The sequence below is a fragment of the Condylura cristata genome, unplaced genomic scaffold (assembly GCF_000260355.1).
Source record: "Condylura cristata isolate star-nosed mole 26May11 unplaced genomic scaffold, ConCri1.0 scaffold00029, whole genome shotgun sequence".
Classification (NCBI taxonomy): Eukaryota; Metazoa; Chordata; class Mammalia; order Eulipotyphla; family Talpidae; genus Condylura; species Condylura cristata.
This window is the reverse complement of record NW_004567130.1, coordinates 25559102-25569380: the sequence shown is the minus strand read 5'-3', so window position 1 is coordinate 25569380 and position 10279 is coordinate 25559102. Positions and strand designations below refer to the sequence as shown.

Here is a 10279-nt window from a genome sequence, read left to right as displayed (position 1 = left end):
GCCTGAGCCAGTCGGCTGGAATTCGCTTCCCAGTTGGCCCAGAGATGTCCCTCATTCCCACTGTTCTAGAGTCCCTGAGGGACTGAGGCCCGAGAGGACAGCTGAGTGCCTTTGGGGTGCCGCGGTGCGGGTTGCTGAGCTGCGTGCATGCTGGTCACTGCAAATACCGCGTTCTATGAGCTGACTGTCATAACCCGCGACCTTGCTCAGATCAACACCACTTCACTCCCGACTTCACCTCTGTTACTGCTTTTATGCAGAGTTGAGGGAGGTGATCCGCATTCTTTCCCCAACTCCAGAACGCAAACGTCCCCTGAAATACTGCTGTTGAGACCTTCTCACAGGTGAACCCTTCAAAGTCACGTCACAAGCATACATAAAGGGAGTCAGAACGGTTCAGTGAGGAGAGGTTGGGGGCGGCCTGTCAAGCTCTTCAGAGACTCAGGGCCAGACCAGCATCTGTAAGGTGGCAACATACCTCGTGGCATGTATCAGACCCTTCCGACAAATTCTCTCAGCGTTCCCTCCAGGTAGAAAGCCAGGTAGCCGTCTCCAGGGCTGTGTTTTCTGGCGTCCCATTCTTAGCCTTGCATACTGGGGCACAGCAGATAGGAAGGCACGGAGGGCCAAATAGGATTTTCCATTGAAAGTGTTCCAGTGACACAGTTTTTTGTTTATTGATTGTGTTGTACGTGTGATTTAATGAAATGTATTTCAATGTATGTATAGATCAAGGTATATTACCACTTTGTGTGTTGTGTATTTGATATGCTATGTATTTTTAGTCTTTTTTGGTTAAGTATCATACAGAAAGTTATATATGTGTACATGGATATGTACACTCATGTTTATACACACACACACACCCCACCAGGGTAGTTAGGAAATCAGATATTACCAGCATCCTTGGACGCTCCGGGGCCGCCCATTACACACCCTCCAGAGCCAACATGCCTCCTGGCATTTGAGATTAATAATTCCCTTTTTTTTTTATTGGTGGGTTTATTTCTAAATGCTGCCAATTTTTAATGTTATGCAAAGAAAGTTATATTGCATTTTCTTGTGTGAGTGATTTCTTTCACTAGTGGTTTTTGAAGTCACCGTGTTGACACACTCAGCTTCCACCTTATGGCTTAGGGGAGGGCTCGCGCTCTGCTTGCCTTGCTCTGCTTTTTTCTGTTCGGAGTTATATTCTGTATGTCTGCTCTTCTTGGCTGCTCTGGTGATTTTAATTTGCAGGGTTAGTGGCAGGCATACACTCTGCTGTTCTTCACACCCCCTCCTCAGGGTTCAAGATGGGTGCTGGGCTTCCTTCTCCCACTCACCTCCATTAATGTCTCTCCCGCTGCTGCCCCTCTGGTTTGTGTTCTCAGCAGTATCTTCATCTTCAGCTCTTAGTTTACAGATTTTCTTCTCCAATGTGCTTAACCTATGCGATCCAACGAGAACTTTTAATTACTGTGTTTTTATTTCATGTTCTGATTTATTTTTCAAAATCTGCTTAGTCATTCTTGTCGTTTTTCCCTGATAACCTTTCACCATTTGTATCTTACTTCTCTGAATAGAATAAACATGGTTATTTTACATCCCACCTCTAATAGTTGAAGCCTCTATTTCTGTCACTTGTAGTTCCTACTGGCTTTTGTTTCCTTGTGTGCTGTGATCTTCTCCGGAGATCCTCTGTGGCCTAGATTGAAGTTACTTCCTCCAGAAGAGATTATGTTTTTAAACAGGATTAACAGAGGATATTTAAATTCCTTATTGGGCGTTTGCAGATCGTACAGGTGTCATGAAATTAGGCTGCAAAGCTGCAGATCCTAGTTGTGAAATGGCAAGAAGCTTTTTATCCCCCTCCAAGACAGGCAGGTTTCTTTGCCACCCTCCAGCATGGAGTTATTTCTTTGTTTTATACTTCACATTTAGTTATGAGAAGCCCTACAAAGTTCAGCGAGGTTATAAAACGTTTTGCCCCCAAAATGGGCAGCTTCATAGGCGACTTCCTGCTGTGAGTGCACCCAGCAACGGCCTTGTCAGCATCTCCAGAGTAGTGAAAACCCAAGTGGGGGGTCTCCAGGACTTTACAGAAACCTTGACTGCAGAAACCACCACACCGCTCGCTTGCCTCTCAGCTTCAAGTTCTACCTCAAGGTCCCTTGTGTCTGGGTTCAGTCTGCTAAGCCTTTTCATGTCAGCCCTGTGGCTTATTTTTTGAAAGTAGTTTTCATTTAGCGTTTTGCTGTTTTAATCAAGAGGGTCTTTTCAGGTCTTTCTCCATACGTCATTCACACCAAACCTCTCAACCTGTTTCTTGTTCAATAGTTCATCTAACTTAGTTTGGTTCCTTTTATTTTTATTGCTGTTTCATGAGTTCAAACACACCGTGAAAACCTATTAGATATCTCTCTAATAATTTGTCACTCTTTGTTCCTGGATTCTACTTCAAACGGGAATTATTCTTTACTTTAAATTGTTTGAATTTAGCAGCTACAAACCCTTTCAAGATGAGTTTGATGTAGAGAATTGTCTATAGGAAACTGTATTACTGCTGTTCCTTAAAGACCCTTACTGAGTTGTTACCCAGTTTTCATCCTGTAAGATTTCACGAAGCCACTTGGACTCCACTCCAGGGAGCGAGGCTGCTGTGGGAGAAAGCTCTCCCTGGACTCTCGGAGACCAGGGAAAGGCGGTGTGGAGACCAGGCCGCAAGGGCTTCTCAGTGTTTCCCCACCATCCACATCCATCGGTGGCCTTGGGCTGCCGAGAAGGGTCTGAGGGCTCCCTGAGCTCCGTGCAGCGTGTTTCTTGCAAGTGTATTTGTGGATTTAAGGAAAGGATTTGTAGCTTCCTCAAGCTTGCATAGTGACAGCGGCCAGGGGAGGTTTAGAAAGAGAGTGAAGCCTGAGACTCCGTTTAGCCTGAAGCTGGTAGCCCCTCTCATAATTATTACCCTGATTCTAAAGAGGTACTCTGAAACACTGAGATAGATTCTCAGGCATAGAATTTAATTATCTTGAGGTTTTTGTTTTGTTGTTTTTTTTTAGCCTAGTGTTTTTAAATGGTTTTTTCACTCTTGTTAGTAATTATCTCACGGCTCCTCAGCCAAAACTAACAGAGATCCCATCGGTGATAACTTCAGTATTTATGTTGCTTGCATCTGTATTCATGAATAAAACAACAGAATCATACATCTTCCAGCCATGCGAGAAGTTTCTGAGTTGTTAATAGTTTCTCTGTGTTGTAAATGGGTGAGATTCAATTTAAGCTCCCTACTCCAGTAGGAGTCATTTCTTACAAAGAAAAAAGAGAACTAACTCAAAAGCATGCTGCTCACGGTAGTTCCTGCCCATCTCTGTAATGAGTTTGCAGATAATGTGACTTCAAGCCAGTTCCACCAGCCCCCAAGTTTCAGCACCGCCTCGCCTTGGGCCGTGCTGGGTAGTGGTCAGACCTGGGCTCCCCTGTCCAGGGCTGGGGGCAGCCTTGCCGCCACTTCTGCTTGTGTGGCCTGAGCAAGTCATCGAACCTGTCTCCCTTGGGTGCAGCAGCAATCGTAGTATCCAGGCCAGGAGTTGCTGTGACGATGAAATCACACAGACAAGGGATGCACACCCAGGGCTGGGTATCCCCAGTGGATGGGAGGCAATATCACGGTTATCTGACTATTTCCTGCCGCCAAATCCAAGTAGCATTAACAAAGGTAAAATACACACACACACACCCCTCTGTCCCTCCCACCGTCATATAGTCAGTAACCAAAAGTTAAGTTACTTTGCAAAAAGCACTCTAAGAATTTCTGTGTGCAGAGACCCGCAGACTTTCTCCAGAGGCACTGGGAGATCGTGCAGCACACTTTGATTCGCAACGAACACGGTGAGGACACTGTTCACCCTTCCTCCTCGGTGCGGGCTCCCTGCATGGGCATAGCACAGAGCTACTTCATTTTAATCCTTCAACTCAGCCCCTTATTTTTCAGAAAGAAAAATAAGAACATTCTCCGTCCCTCTGTCAAAAATAAAGAAGTGTGAACTCAGGACTGCAATAGAGAAATGGAGAGATGCTTAGCGCGAGCAGGCAGGCGTAGGGAGCGACCCAACGGCAACAGAGCCGACAGTGTTTACCGGAGCTGCCTGCCTGCCCTCCAAGTGCGGCTTCGAGCCCCTCCCCAAGCGCAGGCTGCATCAGGGCCAGACGCGGGCCCTGAGCTCGCTGGCCCGGCACAGCTCTGATTGGACAAGGAGCAGCGGGCGCCGCACCCCTGAGGCCGCACGGGGGGGTGGGGGGGGCCAGGCCCAGGGCCAGCGCGGCGCTGGCCACTCCCACAGACCGCGCCCCAACCCCGGGACGTGCGCGGCCGGTGCAGCAGGTGCAGGCGCAGCCGCGCGTGCGGTGAGGAGGCGCGTAGGGCCGCAAGCTGGACCGAACCGTAGCCCACAAAAGCAACTCGCCCCCGCTTCCCCACACGCTAGCTCCCGGCAGGGCAGGCGTCTGCGTCTTGACCACGTCTCTTGGCTGCCAGTGAATCCTGGTCCCTGATAAATCCTGGCTGCCTGATTCTCTCTGAGACCGGCTCAGACCCCTTGAGCTCTCAGGCCTTCAGGCTGCCGCAGCAGGCACTGGCTGCTGCCGCCCCTTTTCCACTCAGGGACCCCCAGGGGCCCTGTTGCTCCACTGTCGTGGCCCTTGTGGCCAGTGCCTGGTCTCTTAACTTGCACCCTGCCCTCTGCCGAATGAGGAGCCCAAGATAGGATGGAATTAACCCAGCACTCCTGGGCAGAGAGGTGGGTCTGTGCTCGGCCCCGCCCAGGCACCCGCACGGGGGACACTGGCATGGGCCCCCCCCAACCAGAGAGGGCGGGCAGCCCCAACGGGAATCAAGGGAGCCCAGGTCCAGCCTTTGATGAGGGAGGGAAGGGGGCAAAGTGAGGAAAACCCATCTGAGCGCAAAGCCAAGCCAAAGGAAACAGCAGGGTCCACGAGCACCCCAGAGCAGCGCCCCAGAGCAGCGCGGGCGCCCCGCCAGGCCCCGAGCCAGTCTGCTCCAGGGGCAGGTTGCCGTTAGGGCTCCGTCAGCCTGAACTTCATTTCCTGTCATCTGTAGCCCAAATGGACTTGCGGGTTTTCCACCAGCGCAGTTAGTGAGGGCTTGGGAACAGCGCTGCTCCCGGACGGGAAGTTCTGAGCCGCAACCCAGACCCGTGGTGCGCCGAGAGCCCAGACCTGTGTCCCCTGGGGAGCCCGGCACCCACCTTCCAGCCGGCGCCTGGCCCACCCTTCGCCCTTCGCCGCCCCCTCCGCAGGGGCTGGAGCTGACCCCCCGGGCGGGCACGGGCGGCTGAGCTCCTCCCAGCACGCCTGCTTCTGCCATTCTCCAGAGCAGCAGCAGCCTGGCTGCAGAGCGGAAATGGGTTCGCTGTTCAGAGCCCAGAAAGCCCAGCCGAGGGCTAGGTGATTGATGCCCGGGTTCTGTGGCCCGGTGCTGGCCCAGATACCCACCCAACCCCACCGCACGCCCCGTGTGCCAGCTTCAGCTCGTTCAGCCCTGTCATTCAAGCCCCAGAGAAGTGATCTGAGCCTTGTTTCACTGGCGATTGAGGAAACTGAGGCAGTTTCGGTGTCAGCAGGTGGAGGCGGTGGGCCCGGGGAGAGCCTCTTGACTGCAGAACCCCCGGAGCCTGCTGGCTCTCCACGTCTCTCTGTGACCCCTGATGGGTCACATGCCCACCTCTGGGCTAGAAGCTACTCCCCGAACCCCACCCAACAGGTGAAGTAGTTGCTGCAAACCCCGACCACTGATGTTGGCGACGGCGGCAGAAGCACTAACCCTGGCCACAGGGGCCTGGGTCGCCTGGGAAAGCAGAGGCGAGCACAGGGCTGCGGGGCCAGTTTGTCAGGAGGCCGCCCAGGGCCGCCCACCGGGCTCTGCCCTTCTCGGTCCTGGCGCAGGGCAGCTGTTGGTCCTGGTCCTGGCCTGGCCTGGCATCCCGGCCTTGAGAGGAAGGAGCGAGGCCAGCTCCCCCGGGGCACTGCAGGGAAGGGGCACTGCCCACGGGCCCCTTCAAGGGCCGCTGGCCTCCTGCCCAGAGCACTGGGCCCCAAGCCCTTCCCGATACAGGCAATGGCAGGGCAGGGGTGGGGCGGGGAGGGAGATTGGTTCAGCCTGATCTCCAGGGCGGAGAGAAGTGGGGGAGTCTGTTACTGGCCCATCACGCGACCGACTTGTGGAACCTTCTCCAGTGGTCAGGAGGAGTTTCCAGAGCGGCCAGCAGGTGGAACAGGCCAAGCTGCTAGCCCTTTTCATGGAGTCAGAAAGCCCTTCTGCCCTCTTCCCAGCCGTCCGGCTCACCCACTGTACAGAAAGGGAAGCTCCAGAGACCCGGCAGCGGCGGGAGCCGCGGGGCCTGAGGGTGGGGCACAGCCTGCAGCCCCCCAGCCGTCTCCCCAGGCCGGGCCAGGCCCTGACGTCCCCAGGGCGGGCTAGGCCCGGACTTCAGTCCGCCCGTCTAGTTACTGTCCTGTTTCTCTCTTCTCTTCCTTCAGGGCGGCTCTGGGCCTTCTCCCCCTTGCCATCTGCGCCCCCCAGCCCAGCATCGGCTCCTGTACCCAGGACCCCCAGGCCTCGGTCTCCCCTCCCACCTGCCGGTTCCTGTCTCCTGCGCAGCCTCTCCTGACCTGCTCCTCCCTCAGCTCCTCTGGGCCACTTGTCTGCCCTGCGGGAGGGGTCTCAGCTGGCTCCTTGGTCTTTAATACCAGCTGTGCCCCCAAATAACTCCCTGTTTTTCTCTTTTCCCAGCACGTATGTTTTGACAAATATGCGGTTTTTCCACATTATCCAATTCTGACACCAGCTGACACGGGCGAAGGACCTTGCAGGCCTGTCCCCAAAGCTGCATGTCAGGGACCCCTGGCCCCTCCCCAGGCCTCTGGGGCTCGCAGACCGCAGGGAAGCTGCCTCCCAACAGCCAGGCTTACCGGAAAGACACAGCTCGGGACAGCGAGGTGGACGGGAGCAAGTCCGGGTGTGTGGGTGGCCTGCAGGGTTCCCACGTCGTCTCCAGACGCCCCACGCTGCCAGCACCAGGAGCTTCTCTGAACGCTCTCAGTCAGGGCTCTTAGTGGGGGTTCGTGGCATAAGCGGGTGAATTCTCTGGCCGTTGAGGAGCTCAGCTTGCAGCCCTTCGTGCCCCCCGGGGCACAAAGGTGGGAGGAGGGAGAAGGGGGGACTGAAAACTAACCCTGTCTCGTGTCTTCCCAAAAGTCACTTCACAAACCCAGGGGTGCTCGCGGGTCTCCTCTCACTTCGGCTACTGACCCCTTCAGGACCAGAGGGTGGAGCATGGCAGAAGAGGCTGCCCTTGCTCCGTTCACTTAGCAAGAGGGGTGCAGAGTAAAATACTAGTCCTTATGTGAAAACAGGGCTCCCTAAACCTCCCCACCACATTCAGGCCAGGCCCTACCGCCCAGCTGACCCCTCACTGGACAGTCCAAGCCAGCACCGTCAACAGCTCCCTCCCGCCCCCCATGTCTGAGGGCAGGTGTGCCTGGCGCCCCCACCTCTGCCTCCCCAGGCTGGTCAGCTCCGTCTGCTCTTCCCAAGTGGGGCCGGCACCCGCACCTGCTCTCTCCCTTGCCCCCAACACACCAAACCTCATCGGCTCTGCCCTCACCCCCAGCTTGTCTTCACCCACCCGCCAGTCACATCTGCGCAGTCAAACTTTATCAGTGGATGGAAGGAGGAACAAGAGGTGGCCCTTGCATGGAGAGGAATGCATGGCCCCTGTGAGGGACACTCATCACCCGGGAACACGCAGCCCGGCCTGATCCCACTGACAAGAAAGGCCTGGGGCAGGCGCACCTGCAGAGGCGAAGAGCAGGTGAGCGGTCGGCTCGCAGATGCTTCCCTGGGCACTTTCTCCCTACCCGCCACTAGTACTCTCTGCCATTACCCTGACAGTTGTCTCCCAGCAACAGACTGTGCCCTGCAACCGTGAGTTCAGCGAGAGGACGCAGGTCCCATCTGTCTCACTCTGCATTCGCAGCGCCTGGCACACGCCGCACTCAGAGGGCTGCGTTAGAGCGAGCTCGCGCAGCTAGCAGGGTCCCCCCACCTCCTGCGTCCTCTCCAGATTCTCTGGAACTCCCATGCAGCAGAAGCTGGAGCCGAGCAACAGAGCAGGGAGAGTTCGCGGCGACCTCCTCACACAGCTGCTCACCACGTGAGCCACCAGCCCCACGCAGACCCTGGCACGCCATCACCGCTGCCTGCGTCGTCTCTGCTGGGTGAGGCCCTCTGGGTAGAGGGAGCCCAGGGCCCGTGGCCTGGCTAGGGCTTCTGCGTCTGGCTCTCCCAGAGCCATATCTAGCTTTCGTGTGGGGAAGGGGAAGTGGCCGAAACACTGCTCTTGGGAACCAGCCCCCTCTCTCCCCACTGGGTAAAGCCAGGACTGGCCACTGCTCTGACCACTGCCAGCTGGCCTGGGGCCCAAGCAGACCCGCTTGCCCCCTTCCATGGGGGGGGCTCCCAGGATGCCCCCCTGGGACTTGATTAACACCTGCCTGCCAGGGAGGGGGGCTTGCAGCTTGGGGCTCCCTTGAGCCAGACAACTGGGCAGGCACCGCCCCAACCAGCAAGCGCTTCCTCTAGACAGAAGTGCCTGATGTTCTTGGCAACATGGGTCCTGGCCTCAGTAATGTTCTAAATGCGTACAAATAGGATGTGTCGCCTTAACGAGGACACAAATTATCTTAAAATGCAGTTGAATTATTTTTAAAATTGAGATCACGTGACCTAGGATGTTAACCTTGTAGAACCAGCAGCTGGTCTAGCACTGTTGTGGTCTGACGCAGCGGTGGACGTAAGCTGTGAGCTGAACTGACCGCCAGGACTCCACGGTGACTTGAAAACAGCTGTGATTTTGATCGCCGACAAAGTTGTGGGTAAACTGGGGTTTGTTTCTCGGCGCATAACCGAAAGGAATGCTAAATTTCAGTTAGCGGCTAATGGAAATGATCTCAATTTTTAAATAATTCAACTGCATTTTAAGATAATAATTTGCTCCCCCTCCCTCCCGCCATTTTGGGGCCTCTTCGATGCTTTCTGTGAACCTCAGCTCCGGAGAGGGCCTGTCACCTCCCGGTGTCCAATGTGGGGTTTCTTGGATTTTCTAGAACGGCCACACTCATTACAGATGCTAGTTTTTCTCTTTGACTTCAAAGATTCCGTACTCTCATCCTTTTTCCTGGGTTACTGTGTTATCTGGGCTCTTCAGTACAATGTGGAACAGAGAGGACAGTGGCTCCCTCGTCACAGACACAGTACTCCTTACCTGATGCCAGAGGAATGTGAGGCGCTCCTGTGCGCCCTGGGGACCTCCCTGTGCCAGAGAGGTTTCTCCCTGGCTGCTGCCGAGTACCAAAGGGAATTCAGTGCAAGTGGCGCCACTGAGCACATCAGTGACTCAGTTCCCTGGGCGGCCAGCCTGCTCCCCAAGGCTCCTGAGTCCTGGAAGTACAGAGGTGGGTCCCTGCCACGGCCCCAGTCCCCAGGGCACGAGGAAGGCAGCTGCAGCGTGGCGCAGTGGCACAAAACGTGACCTCCTACCCGGGCGGCCTGCGCCCAGCCAAGGCAGCGCTAGCACCTCGCCTTAGAGGGTCTGCGGAGACCCGAGCCAGCTCTGCTGAGCTCTAACCACAGGAGAAGCCCCCGTTTCAACCAGCAGAAAGGAGGTGCCAGCCTGGAGTTGGCAGTTAGGTGAGGGGGTGTCTGCTTCCAGTTCCCTCTCTAGAGGGGCCAGAAAGAATAGGAATACATGCTCCCCACTGTCAAGCTGGCTGTCTAGGGAAGATTTTAGTAAAGCACGGGCTGACATTTAAGATGGCCCAGCACAGGCCTTAGGAGCGGGATGGAGCCGTTGTGATGTTTTTGAAGAAACCTGTTACGCAGCAGGAGGTGGGAGGAGGATTGGGAGGAACAGACCTAGAAGAACGGTGGGCGGAGTGCTGCGCCCCAAGGGCACCCCTTCGTCCCCAGCACCTGTGAGCATGTCCCCGGCATGGCCTCGGTCAGGAGCCAAGAAAAGCAGGCTGCCTCTGGGAGGCAGAAAGCCGGGGTCTCCCCTCGCCCCAGCCTCCAGGAAGAGGGTGGTCCTTGGTTCTTCTTTTTTTTTTTTTAAGAACTGGGGTACAGGCCAGGGGTGCAGAGGGTGAGAGGCTTCACCAGAGACAGAGTGGGGAGCAGAACAGGCAGATCAGTGAAGCACACTGCTGAGGGGAGCAGCGGGCA

The 10279-nt window shown here is 55.5% G+C and overlaps 1 protein-coding gene across 1 annotated transcript in view; it reads left to right on the top strand.

Moving 5' to 3' along the window:
• The first annotated feature begins 8208 nt into the window (after positions 1-8208).
• Positions 8209-10279, top strand: part of HVCN1 (hydrogen voltage gated channel 1) — a 23758-nt gene continuing 21687 nt past the window's right edge. Inside the window, exon 1 of the mRNA XM_012731024.1 lies at positions 8209-8277. The gene's annotated coding sequence lies outside the window, so the exon portion shown is untranslated. The remainder of the gene's footprint in view (positions 8278-10279) is intronic.